The sequence below is a fragment of the Mustela nivalis genome, assembly GCF_964662115.1.
Source record: "Mustela nivalis genome assembly, chromosome: 11".
Classification (NCBI taxonomy): domain Eukaryota; kingdom Metazoa; phylum Chordata; class Mammalia; order Carnivora; family Mustelidae; genus Mustela; species Mustela nivalis.
In genome coordinates this window covers 35562926-35576488 of record NC_139030.1, presented here as the reverse complement: position 1 = coordinate 35576488, position 13563 = coordinate 35562926, and the positions used below count along the sequence as shown (strand labels likewise).

The window sequence follows — 13563 nt, the reverse complement described above, 5'->3', positions numbered from 1 at the left end:
TTCAAAAATGCATTAAGAAAAATAAAAACTTCGAAGGTTGGAGTAATATTTAAAACATAAGTATTCTCTGATACTTACTACATTTTTAAAAATTTCATTATTTGTTTCCATGTAAAGTGAATATAAATATATCAGTATGCTGTGATGAGAGTCACAAATATTATCTCAAGATGTTACAAATATATATAGCTATATACTAGATTGTGATTATTTGCAATGTGCTTAGATTGGATTTTCTTTAAATAAAAGAAACCTAGGAACACATAGGTGGTGCAGTCAGTTAAGTGTCCAACTCTTGGTTTTGGCTCAGGTTGTGATCTCAGGGTCATGAGATGGATCCCCATCTGTGGGGATCCGTGCTCAACACGAAGTCTGCTTAAGAGTCTCCCTCCTTCCTCCTCTGCCCCACCTGTTCATGCGTCTCTCTCTCTCTTCCTCTCTCTCTCAAATAAATAAATGATAAAACCTAGATACATTTTTGTAAGATAAATGGAACTATTTTTTACTTATATTTGCTCTTTGAACCTGTGTTTTAAATGTGCAACTATATAAATGTGTTTGGGTCATTTAGGAAACTTTTGGGTAGAACTAAGAGAAAAATACACTTAAATTACTTTTTTAAAAATAGAATGTGAGGAGGGGGTGCCTGGGTGGCTCAGTGGGTTAAAGACTCTGTTTTCAGCTCAGTTCATGATCCCAGAGTGCTGGGATCAAGCCCCACATCGGGCTTTCTGCTCAGCAGGGAGCTTGCTTCCCCTCCTCTCTCTCTCTGCCTGCCTCTCTGTCTACTTGTGATCTCTGTCAAATAAATAAATAAAATCTTAAAAAGAAATAGAATGTGAAGAAAAACTTTTACATGAGAGAAAATGTCAAAGTAGGTGGATGATCTTCAAGTTCACTTTGCTCAGCATACCAGCTCTGATTCTTTCTGAATCTGTCTTTTCATTGCTGGTAGTTGTCCTGCTAGCTCTTCCCATATCTGCAGGATGTTTTCTTACTGATATCTGTGGAAATACTATTTTCCTACTCTTTGAAGAAAAAAAAAAGTCTTTCACATTATTGGATATATTTAGGTCCAGTGCCCACTTTGGACATTGTATTGTAGAAATGCTGTAAATCCGTGGCTAAGTTTAACCTGTTAGTGGAAAACTACAAGAAGAGGGATGGGGGGTTTAATTGACTTAGGCTGTGCAGGGCGTACTCTAAGTGTAGACACTAAAGTAGATCTTATCAAAATCTCCTACCCACCAGTTTGGCAGGGAAAAAAACAGATGCTAGATAGGTATTCAGAAATGTATACCAAATAACAAATACGTTTTTTCTCCTTTTTAAATAATTACTTACTGTCTTCTCAAATCTTAGCTGTATTAATTTGATCCTCAAACACCTAGGCCAAAGGAAAATAAATGTTTAACATGGGAAAACAAATAAAAGTTTACTGGAGGGTGCAGGGATGTCATGAAGGATAAATAGCATGGAACCAGAGAAGACTGAGAAAGTCTTCCAGACTGCAATACAGGTCTGTCACTTGTGAAAGAAACAGGAACGAAAGGAAAAAGGATTGAGTTAGGAGACTCCATCAGATTCTCTGCTGTTCAGCCTTGTCTACTCTTCCACTGTAGAAGATAAAGGCCTCTTTCTTATGAAGTTTTAGAATAAAAGTGAAGTTCAGTGGGGTGAGGCCTAGAGCCAATGACCAAGAAAGAATTCTTGAGACATCTTTGATGCGACTTGGTGGTTTAGTAAAGCACAGGGACAAGGCCCATGGGCAGAAAGAACTGCTGCCCAAGGCTTGTGAGGTGTGGCTGGTTATACACTACTGGGTTGGGGGAGGTAAGGGAAAAGGGAGGTTTCAAAAGAACTTTCATATGCTAAAGAGGACCTACAAGATACCGGATACCAGAGAGCTTATCACTGTCAAAGGTTTTCCCTCTAGCAAGGGAAACATTAACATTAACATTAACATAGCAAGGTATTAACATTAAGATAGCTCAGAGATTCCTGGAAGAATGTCCCACAAGTTCCACCCAAGAGTTGGGTGTAGGAGAAGTTGCAGGGTGTCAGCTTCTGCTTTGTCCTCACCTTGCCTTCCTTCCCTCATCATTTGTTTAGAACCAAAGAGGCCTTCTGGCTCTTGTGCTCTGCATTTAACAACTTGTTAATGGCTCTCTTCTTTTCTTTATCTCTCTGTGGAATTTACATATACTTAGTTGTAACTGGCCAATGATGCTGTTCTTATAGGGATTATTCACTCCACATCTTCAAATGCTGCAACCATTGTAAGGGCAAGGACATTCCACCTAACAGGAAGGAGACCTATAGTAATGAAGCTCCTAGCTTATGTCTAGAAGCATCCATACCCTGCACACTGGTTACCCATCAAGCAGTGATTGAACCAGTTATAAAACTTCATCTCACCCCATTTTCTTGGATTGCTCCTGGCATAACTTGTGCCTTGTTTAGGTTTTCCATGAAGCTCACTGTAAAACTGGATTGGATATTTAAGATATTTATTGGAGCAAATGACTATAAATGATAATGAAGAGGAATCAGAAAAGTAAGAGGAACCTTCAGACTATAGTGTATGTATACACACACACACACACACTGACTTTTTAAAAATCTCCAAATTATATACATGTTTGGTTACTTCTTCCCCTCAAATGTGCTTACAATCCTATCAAAATGCAGCTCATATAAATCTGGTCACCTGGTGTCTCAGTGTATTGTTTTGTTGTTTTCCTCCTGTCTAGGATGTAGCTGATGTTTTACTTAGAGTCTTCATGACAGTTCAAATGGGAAATGCCTTTTGGGTCACAGTTCAGTTGACTTGTACTTCTAGTGTTTTGGTTACAGTTTTTCCTTACAGAAACCATGGCATTTGTAACTGGTCTTGTTTCCTTTATCATTACTTAGGCTATAAGTTTAAATTCAATTTTGTGAGGTAAATAAAGTTTATTTGACATAATTTTTTTTGTTGTTTTTGTGCTAACACTTTTCCTTTTACTCTGACCAGAAATCTCAGCTAAGGAGTGCACAATTGCAGAGTTTAAACCATTGTATCAAATCAGAGAAGATTAAAAAAAAAAAAAAAAAAAAGACTATGTCTTAATTGCCCCCCCCTGCAATGAGCAGCATATCTTAGAATTAACAAGTCAGAGGCAATTCTTTAGGAAATTCTCCAGGTTTACAGAGGCATGACTGATAAAAATTATGTATACTTAGATTGGGCAACAGGATGTTTTTAAGGTGTACAACATGATGATTTTTACATGTATATATATATATTATAAAATGATTCCCAAATCAAGTTAATTATCACTTCCGTCATATCATAGTTACCTTTTTTGTGTACGTTGAGAACACTTAAGATCTACTTTCTTAGCAAACTTCATGTATATAATACAGTATTAACTGGAGTCACCTTGAGGTACATGAGGTCTCCAGAACTTTTTCATCCCATGTAAGTTAATATTTGTACCCTTTGACCAACATCTCCACATTGCCCCTACCCCCTAACCTTGGAAACCACCAGGCTACTCTCTGATTTTATGAATTACACTTTTTTAGATTCCACTTATTAGTGAAATCATACAGTATTTGTCTTTCTGTAAGGGACTCATCTCACTAAGCATCATATCCCCCAGATTCAGCCTTGCCCTTACAAATGACACTATCATCAGGGAATGCAAAGGAAAGCCACAACTGTTAGAATGACTTTTATCAAAAAGATAAGATATGTCAAGTGTTGTTGAGGTTGTGGGGTAAAGGGAACTCTTGTGCACTGTTGGTAGTGATGTAAACTGGTACAGCCATTATGGAAAACAGTGTGGGGATTCTTCAAAAAAATAAAAATAGAACTACCGTATGACCCAGCAATCCCTCTTCTGGGTATATAACCAAAGAAAATTAAATCAGTATTTTGAAGAGATATCTGTAACCCCCATGATTATTGCAGCAGTATTTACCATAGCTAAGATATGGAAACAACCTAAGTGTCCATTGATGAATGAAAGGATAAAGATGTGTTTTTACAGATTTACCATAGAATATTATTCAATCATAACATGAAGGAATTCCTCTCATTAGGAACTATTTTCTTATAACAGTTGTAAGTTTTCTCCAGCAGCTGCTTGGCCAAATCTCCATGTCATAGTGTGTCAGTTTTCCTACCATGCAGATCCATATAACTCTGGTTTTATCAGCCACATCTGTGTCTCTTATTCCCAACTCTTTCAGGAATGTGTGTATCGAACTTAATGCTCATCAAATACAAATTACTAGAAATGCACCCTTTATAACATTAGGATCAGTAGGTTTTATTACAAAAGTTTATAACTTTTAAGCACTCTTACCTCTAAGCCAGAAATATTTTGAACACTTGTTCATTTAATTTTTACCACAACTGTCTCAAGTAGATATAACTATTATCTCCATCTTACAAATAAAGAAAGCTAATTAGCTTAAAAATGGTAGAATGGGGACATAGAACAAAAGTTTGTGAGAATCCAGTGCTATATTATCAATCATTGTCCAATTACATAATTTAGAGGGGTAAATACTAGCTAATCAGTTGGTTACATTTTTTTGACCATGGCTTGGCATTTGAAAATAAGTATGTGTTGAAATTTACAAGTATAATTATAGCATTACATTTTATAAGGGTGTAAAAATCTACTTCTTTAAGTCAATGAGGAATTTCTTTATTGTCTTAGAAAGAGTTAAAATCTTTTAATCATGTATAACTGTCTTCAAAATGGATTTAAAAATTTCAGTTCTGAGTTTCTTGTTAATCTATCCTTAATAATTTTAATTGAGTCATGACTTAGATTTAGCACTATTTCTAAGCAAGGATTGATGGAGAGCATATTTTAGTATTAATTCATTAGTATTCTTTGAAACTTAGAAATGGAACTCCAGCTATCTTTACCAGGTTTTAAAATAGAGCCACTTTATGTTTAAAGGTAATAAAGACAGTATCCTATAGGGATAATTAAATGCTGCCCATGTAATATCTTCCAGTTTATTGGTATTATATTTTAAATGTTTGCTTCTGACCATTAGAATATCTGAGTTATTTTTAAAGATAAAACAGGTTTAAAATTGTAATAAAATATATACACTTATATTATAACCTATAGAATGGCCCAGAATTATATGTAAAAATTGTTTTTATCTCTCCATCTCATTCTTAGATATAAAAGGTTATCAAATTTAAGCATTTTAAAAGTTTTTCTTATTAAAATATGTATTATTACATATTTGTTTGCTTTATTAATTTTAGTCTGATTTCAGATGTCCCATTATAAAAGATTAAAAAATTTAGTGTTTTTCTTTCTTCTCTCCATCCACCAATGTTTTGTAAGTATACTATTATCCATCTGGTACCTAGTAATCTCCTTTTCAGCTCTAAGTTCTTTCTTTTTAAATTTTTAATCCATCGGTATTAAAGATTATATACTAACCCCCTGATATAATAAATGAAGAACTTAGTATGCCTACATTTTAACTTTTCCCTTACTTCACAGTTTTTTAAAATATGATACTTTAAAAATGTTAAAAGAATACTATTGATTCTGTTCTACAACTATAGGTAAGTCTTCAATGTGCTGTTCTTTACTGAATCCTTTTATGTCCAACAGCAATATACACGGAATTATGACAAAGTCATTATTTTCACAGAACCAGGTTGGTAACTGAACATGTAAAGAAGGGAATGTAACCCTTTGTTACTAAATCCTCTTGCTTGAAAACTATCCTGCCTTCAAGATTCCAAGACCTTGCTTTTAACTTCTTGCAAGCTTTCTTTGATTTTTTTTTTTATAATATTCACCTGCCATTGATTCTTGTATTTCATGTTGCCCTTTCTTATGTCTGTCTTCTTTTTTCTTTTACTATGGTTTATTCTGACAAAAAATCAGATTTATGATTATCAGGTAACACAATTTTTTGCTCTAGCAGGTTGAAAAATATTTTTTGCTCTCAAAATTTGCTTGATTATAGAATTCTGGATTCAGATAATTTTCCCTCAAGAATTTGAATTTTTAGCATTTCCCCCCTATCATTTAGCATTATTGATTATATTTCACTCTCCTTTCTTTATAGGTGATTTGTTATATTTTTTCTCCAGCAGGGCTAGGGTGATTAAAAACAGAGAGTTGGAGTCTATAAATTTGTTTCTAATGTGTCTTTTCCTTCAAATGTAGTGCAGATTCTTGACTTTGTTTATAGGTACAGTTCTCTAGGGTGATTTTATAGGGGAATACCGACCTGGAACAGATGAGCTATTCTTTCACTGTTATTATAGAAGTCTGTATTTTGCTGGGAGAGACCTACTGGTTTAGCTGTTCAGAATCCAGTTGTAAAACTAGTCTGATAGTCATATCAAGAGCCACTCATCACTTCTATATTTATCAGTCTAACTTGCAGATTCTCTGGTTTTCCCTTCTGGTATCATCACACTGAACCTCAGTGTTCTGGGATGCCAAGTTCCTTATCTTTATTTACTATCCGTGCCATCTCATTGGCTTTTTGTAATCCAGATTTCTTCAAACATTTAGTTAGGTCCACTTCTGTCTCATTTTCTTGGTTTCAAAAACTGTTATTTTTATTTTTCTTAATTATATTTTATCTTATCAGTCACGAAAGGAAGGGAAGGAAAATATTTGTTGAATCACACATTTTCAAATCATTTGAAACCCCTGGGTTAGTACTAAAAACTTCATAAAAAATATATATATATACACACACACATATGTATATACATACATATATATACACACACACATATATATATGTTTGTGTGTGTGTGTATGTGTGTGTGTATATATATATTTTTATATATACACACACATATATATATGTTTGTGTGTGTGTGTATGTGTGTGTGTGTGTGTATATATATATATATATATATATATATATATAGATTACTCCTCCAATGTTGTGTAATTATAGAACGGAATCCAGGCATTTTAACACGATATTCAAGGCTTTCTATCATTGTGAGTAATGTATTTCTTTTTTAATATCCTCTTTGCTTTATTCCTGTGGTAGGTAGTATTCTATATGACCCTCACGATGCCTGGCCCCTTATGTACATTCCTCTTCTCTCAGTTGTTCCATTACTCATTCATTTATGTTCTACTGTGCAGTGAATTTGCGGATGCAGTTAAGATCCCAAATTAGTTTACTTTAAGATTATCTCATTGGGCTTGACCTAATTCCATAAACCCTTTACAAACAATTTCCTTCGGCTTGTCTAGGAATTCAGACATTTGGAAAATGAGGGGTATTTGACGAGTGAGAAATTTTCAGTTGATGGCTTTGAAGATGGTGCATGCTACATGACAAGGAATGCAGCAGCTTCTAGTAGCCAGGAGAAGTCTCCAGTTGACAGCTAACAAGTAAACAGGTTTCTCAGTCCTGCAGCCACAAAGAACTGAATTCTGCCAGCAGTAAGAATTAATTTGGAAGCAGATTTTTCCCTAAGCTTCCAGTTGAAAACAGTCTGATTGCCACCCTGATTTCAGTTTTGTCTACCCTGAGTTGACAACACGGAACCTGTGTGTCTGACTTTTGACAGAGAACTTGTGGCTAATACATGTATGTCATTCTAAGCCATTTAGTTTGTGATGGGTTTTTAGGTAGAAGTAGAAAACTCATACATTCTCTCACCATTCAACGTTTGTTTAAACGTTCTTTTCTACATCTTGACATCACTGCTTCTGACTTAAAAACTACATGTGATGCCCTTATTCTCTCTTCTGTTTGTCTTTTTAATGCTATTTTTCGTTGTTCTTGTTGTTGTTTTGTTTTTGACAATTACCCAAAGCTCACTTATAATTCTTTAAAAATCTGTTCTGAGAAATATAATATCTTTCTCTTCTGAAAAACTACCACTTTGTATCCCATATATGATATACTTTATTCTGCCAAGAATTATGTTGATATTAGGAGGCATTCCTTTATCCATCTCTTTGCTTCTGTAGTACCTTCAATAGTGTCTTAGGTCTAGGAAATAAATTATACTGTTAAATTACATTATGATATTACAGGGACAAACACTGTAATAAGCTAAGCAAAGAGAGGATGGACTTAAATACAAACTTTCACATTGTTGCCTCTAAATTAAAGGAATGCTTATAGAAATTTAAGCTTGCATATTCAATTATGAAAGGTTTTATCATCTATAAAATAAAAATGGCAAGTTTTGTCATTTGATAACATCACCTTTTATAGTTTGGAAAGCATTATCAAATTTGTTGTTTTATTTTAATTTCCCCCCAAGTTTCTAAAAAGTAGGAAGTCTTACATTTAATTATATAAGGATATAGACTTCCTTATACTATTATTTATAAAGTCATACAGATTACTGTTAACTAATCCCAGGCTCCTGATCAGTCTTGTGGTTTGAATTTAATCTTTCCCCCAAACATGCTATACTGTTTTGTTATGGTACATTTGTCCTAGACAGTAATTATATCTTAGGTACTGTATTAGTTTTCTTTTGTTGCTGCAGCAAATTATTATGAATGTAGTGGCCTAAAACAACACAAATTTGTCTTACGGTCTGGATATCAGAAGTCGTAAAAGCAAGGTGTCAGCAGGACAGTGATCCTTCCAGAGAAGGGAGGGGAGAGACCATTTCCTGCCTTTTCCAGCATTAAGCAGCCACACTCATTCCTTGGGTCATCACCCCCTTCCTCCATCTTCAAAGTCAGCAGCAGCATAGCAATTCAAATCTTTATCTCTCTTTCTCTCTTTCTCACTTCTCCTTCTGTTGTGACATCTCTTTCTCTGACTACCCTGCTTCTTCTTTCATTTGTATGAAAGCTTGTGACTATATCTGGCCCACCTGGATAATTAAGGAAAATATCCCTCTTTAAAGGTCCTTAAGTTAAACACATCTGTGAAGTCTCTTGGTCATTCAAAGTAACCTATTTGCAAGTTCTAGGCATTAGTGGTATAAATTTATTCTGGCAAAATCTTAGGGGGACCATTATTATGTCTAATAATAATAGACATAACATAGACAGGTATCCATGGTTACAGCTATAGGTTAGCTCTATTAATAGGTATTAAGTATTAAGATTAGCAGACTTTAGAAAGACAATTCAATTAAAACCACATTTAAACACTTCCACATATTAAACATATAGATGAAACTTAGTAGAAATAGTATAGAAGATTTTACTTTATTGAATGTATTTTGTTTACGTAGTTCAGTACATATTTTCAGTAAACAACAAGCAGCTCTTTCTGATTCTTCTATGATGATACAAAATTCGGTTTACACAAGAATGCAAGCTGCCACACTGTTGTTTGAGTTTTAGTGAATTAATTTTACGTAGATATCCAGTAAAAAAAGGTCATATTAGCCCTGGAGTCATAAAATTAAAAGCAAAAAACATAACTTGCCTTTGTTCTCTTTGAGCTAGTCTATAAGTAATTTCAGTGTTTGGAGGTGAAATATCACCAACATTTTTTTTCCATAGTTAAAACTCAATAATTTAAAATTTTAATACAGTAGTTTCTTTGGAAGCTGCTCAAACTCTCAAAGGGATTAAGCTATAAACCTTTGTTTTATTATGTCTTTTAGAGCTCTTAGGAGGACAGTTGTACTGTTCTACCAAGAACTAGTCAATTGTCAACAGAAAGCAATAATGAAGTAGTATTGACTCAATCCCATTGGTTTCATCAAGAAAAATATCTGATAAGTTGAGAAAACAAATTAAGTCCTTTGTAATTATCTACTGAGAGCATTTATTTTTAATAATTTATATAAAAATGAACTAAATAAAATGTTTATGGCATGCACTTTTTATAAATTTATTTTTAATTTCTTAAAACATACATGTAGGAACCATTGTTGCAAAACAAAAATATAAGTAAAATTTAAAAATCCAAACAAATAAAATATGATACTGATTTTCTAAAATATAAAAATGCATTTTAAAATGTCTTCTCTCTGTAGAAATGCACATAATATCTATGTGTTAAACAAAGGAAATGTCTAATTAATAAAAACATAATTATTCACACATTTAAATTGACTTAAATCAAAATGTTTCTGATATTTATTTAAATAATATGTCACTTGATTAATATTTTTGATAAAGGTTTTCCAAGTTTATAAGATAAAGTAGCCTTTGGGCCAGTGAACTCTGTCTCAAATGAGTTCCACATATAATACATAGAATTCTACCTTTTAACATTAGAGTTAGAATAATGAAGAGAAAGAAACTGGTATTTATTCAGTGGGTCTTGAGTATTAAGGGATGAGCACTGGAGCTGTTGTATGTAAGTGATGAATCACTAAATTCTAGACTTGAAAGCAATTTTACCATATATGTTTGCTAATGAGAATTCAAATAAAAACTTGAAATAAAAATACTAATAAAAATAAAGTGCATTAATACATAATTTGAGAAAGAAAAGGAAGACCTATTGCTGTATATTTCTGTTCAAAATTTACTGCTGTTTCACTGCAATAGAAGGGACAGATCTCCATTGACTTGGCAAATTAATATCTCAAATGGAATAAAGAGAAATGGAATAAGGAAAAAAAATTAAAAAAGATATCACCATAGAAATTGCAGAGTTTGGGCAATTTCTTGATATATCTCCAATTCTAATTTTATTTGAGATAATAATGTGTGTCAAGTAAATATTAAAAATCCAGATTCCTGGAGATACTGCACATTTTCACTTAAAAAAATACAGGCCATCATATCATACCAGGTGTTTTCTCTCCAGCTGGGGTCTTCACATTCCCACAGCAGTTCTGGAGCTCTGTCCTTTGGCATTCTGTTACAATTTAGTTGCTGAGAGAGGACATGAACTGGGTAGAAAAGTGAGCCATATATCGTATATAGGAACTTGAAAAGGCTTCCATGGGTATAATTTCTATGGTCCCGGCAAGAGACAAATGTAGTTTTCACACAGGGAGGTCACCAGTGACAGCTTTTTCCCAAGTGTTAATAAATCCTTCACATTCTTCTCAGCCCAAACACAATTCTCCAAACAGAAGTTATTTTTGATCATAAGCAAAAGTGCCCATTAACACAATTGATATTCTACCTTTATGACATGTCTAAAGAACATAGCCATAAAGTTACTTCAAAATAAATTCCTCCAGAGTAGAGTATGTTTGTTGACCCTTCACTCATAATTTCTTCATTTTATGTTACGTGATAAGTCACTTAACACTTATATAAATATTTTTGAGAGAGAAAAAGAGTAAAAAAAATCTATATCTCTATAGTTTAGTATTGTGTTTCCCACAGATTTTGACTGTTGTCCCTGTTATTTTCCACTCTATTTATGCCAAAGAGATGATAAAGATATTAATCCACAAATATTTCATATTGTTAGAAATCATGTACATAAAATTCATGAGTTTGATTTGTCTTTTTAATTGGGTTATATATTTTTTAAAAATTTTATTTATTTATTTGACAGAGATCACAAGCAGGCAGAGAGGCAGGCAGAGAGAGGAGGAAGCAGGCTCCCTGCTGAGCAGAGAGCCTGATGCGGGGCTCGATCCCAGGACCCTGGGATCATGACCTGAGCCGAAGGCAGAGGCTTTAATCCACTGAGCCACCCAGGTGTGCCATTTATTGGGTTATATTGATTTACTTGTGCATGCTGAGAAACCTTAGAAATATTCAGAACAATTTAGATATTAGACCACAGATAAAAGCATATGATGAGAGGATCATAATTTTTTTGTTTTTGTTTTAGTTTTAAAATATATCTAATTTTCATATTTCAAATTTAAATTTAAAAATCTCCTCTCAAAGTAAAACATACTAGTAAGGAAAAAAAATGGAAAAATACCATATAGTGGTAAATAAAAATACAATTCTGATTTTATGCTACAAAGAGAAATATCAACATTTTTACTCTACTGGTGCAGATACATTTGATTATAAGTTATTAGCATGCTGTTTTTAAAAATAGCATAATACAACACTATTCCTACTATTTCACAATTATTATTGGTAATAGCTGCATGGTATTTCCTTTTAAAATCAAACCATAATTTTTAACTATTGTTCAGTTTCAGGTCCCTCAAGTTGTTTGTGTATTTTTAAATATAAGTGTCAATATTTTTTATACCGGAGTTTCCATTGCTTTTCTTCTACTACCAAAGATCTTATTGAGGTTTTTGTTAGTAAATTTTCAAAGCTTCCTATTGTATGAAGAAATTAATCACTGCCATCCTGTGCCAATTCAATTTGACAAGCATTCATGAGCACTTACAATGCACGAGACACTTCTAATCCAGCACTTAAGAAAATGAACTGAATGGTTGGGAAATCAGTTTTAGACAGAACACATACAGATTACAAAGACTTTTATATTAGAACTAGAATGAGTTTTTGTCCACAAAGAGAAACTTGAGTTAATGGAATCTAAAGAATGAGAGGCCTTGGGGAAAGATATTGTTCAGATCTGATATGCCATTAAGAGATTAGATGCTTTTAAAGCTGCCATGAGAAATGTCCAAATGATACACATTCATGATAGTAATGGGAAAAGAAATTTTAAAAAGAGTCTTCCACAGGTTCGCTCAGCATAATGCCATTGATTAAATAATGACTAGAAGGAAATTGCACAATGAAGTGTGATACCATTCACTTGAATATCTTAACCTCCTCTGAAGAAATATATTTGCTAATATTCTAATAGTACTCACTGCATAGTGTCTTCCAAGAAAGCTAAATTGATTCAGGAAATAGAGATGGTGATTGAGTTGTAATTCTTTGAGGGTATCACTTCTATGTAAGACAGAAATCATACTTAGTTTTTCAAAAGCAATTGAAAATAGTTCTTGGTAGAAACAACTCTTGGGAATTCAAAAGAAATTTTAAAACAGCTTCAGGAGAATAGGTACTATTTCTTCTTTGAATGTTTGGTAAAATTCTCCAAGGAATCTGTCAGGTTCTGGACTCTTGTTTTTTGGGAGTTTTTTGATCACTGCTTCAATCTCATTACTAGATATGGGTCTATTCAGGTTGTCAATTTCTTCCCAATTCAGTTTTGGGAGTTTATAGGTTTCCAAGAATGCATCCATTTCATCTAGGTTGGTTAAATTATTGGCATGTAACTGTTGATAATAATTTCTGATGATTGTTTCTATTTCTTACACACTAACAATGAAAAATACAAATGGAAATTAGAGAATTGATTCCATTTACCATAGCACCAAGAACCATAAGATATCTGTGAATAAGCCTAATCAGAGAGGTGAAGGATCTGTACTCAGGGAACTACAGAACACTCATGAAAGATATTGAAGAAGACATAAAAAGATGGAAGACCATTCCATGCTCATGGATAAGAAGAATAAACATTGTTAAAATGTCTATACTGCCTATAGCAATCTATACTTTCAATGTTATCCCAATCAAAATTCCACTGGCATTTTTCAAGAGCTGAAACAAACAATCCTAGAATTTGTATGGAACCAGAAGAGACCCTGAATTACTAAGGAGATGTAGAAAACAAACAAACAAACAAACAAACAAAAACAAAACTGGGAGCATCACGTTGCCT

The 13563-nt window shown here is 33.4% G+C and overlaps 1 protein-coding gene across 3 annotated transcripts in view; it reads left to right on the top strand.

Moving 5' to 3' along the window:
• Positions 1-13563, top strand: part of ZNF804A (zinc finger protein 804A) — a 287373-nt gene that overhangs the window by 256122 nt on the left and 17688 nt on the right. Inside the window, exon 1 of one of the 3 annotated variants that reach the window (XM_082690939.1) lies at positions 11591-11609. The exons of the other annotated variants lie outside the window; for them this stretch is intronic. The gene's annotated coding sequence lies outside the window, so the exon portion shown is untranslated. Of the gene's footprint in view, positions 1-11590; positions 11610-13563 lie in introns of those variants that run through there. 3 annotated transcript variants of the gene reach the window in all.